At 40.1% G+C, this 332-nt stretch overlaps 1 long non-coding RNA gene across 1 annotated transcript; it reads left to right on the top strand.

Annotated features, from left to right (window-relative positions):
* On the top strand, positions 1-284 carry LOC109132039. Its single transcript, XR_002037343.1, has 2 exons — positions 1-131; positions 239-284. It is a non-coding gene; the product is annotated as an uncharacterized LOC109132039 (long non-coding RNA).
* The last annotated feature ends 48 nt before the right edge of the window (positions 285-332 follow it).

Raw genomic sequence — 332 nt, 5'->3', positions numbered from 1 at the left:
TTTACACATGCCGGTTGATTTAGATAACTCCTCTACAGTTTCCGGCGATGCGAGCGTCTCATCGACCGGAAACCAAAATCAAACTCCCAAATCCGTTGGGAAGAAGAAACGGAATCTTCCTGGAATGCCTGGTACTTTTTCAAAAATCCAATCTTTTTTCTTTTTTCTTCCTGTTTTTGATTTTGAAATTGTAGTCTTCAACTGATTGCTTTTTGTATATTTGGGTGTTAAAATTCAGATCCAGACGCGGAAGTGATAGCTTTGTCACCCAAAACACTTATGGCGACGAACCGATTCGTTTGCGAAATCTGTAACAAAGGTTTCCAACGTGA

This window comes from Camelina sativa, unplaced genomic scaffold (assembly GCF_000633955.1).
Source record: "Camelina sativa cultivar DH55 unplaced genomic scaffold, Cs unpScaffold14218, whole genome shotgun sequence".
NCBI lineage: Eukaryota > Viridiplantae > Streptophyta > Magnoliopsida > Brassicales > Brassicaceae > Camelina > Camelina sativa.
This window is presented reverse-complemented; position numbering and strand designations above follow the sequence as displayed.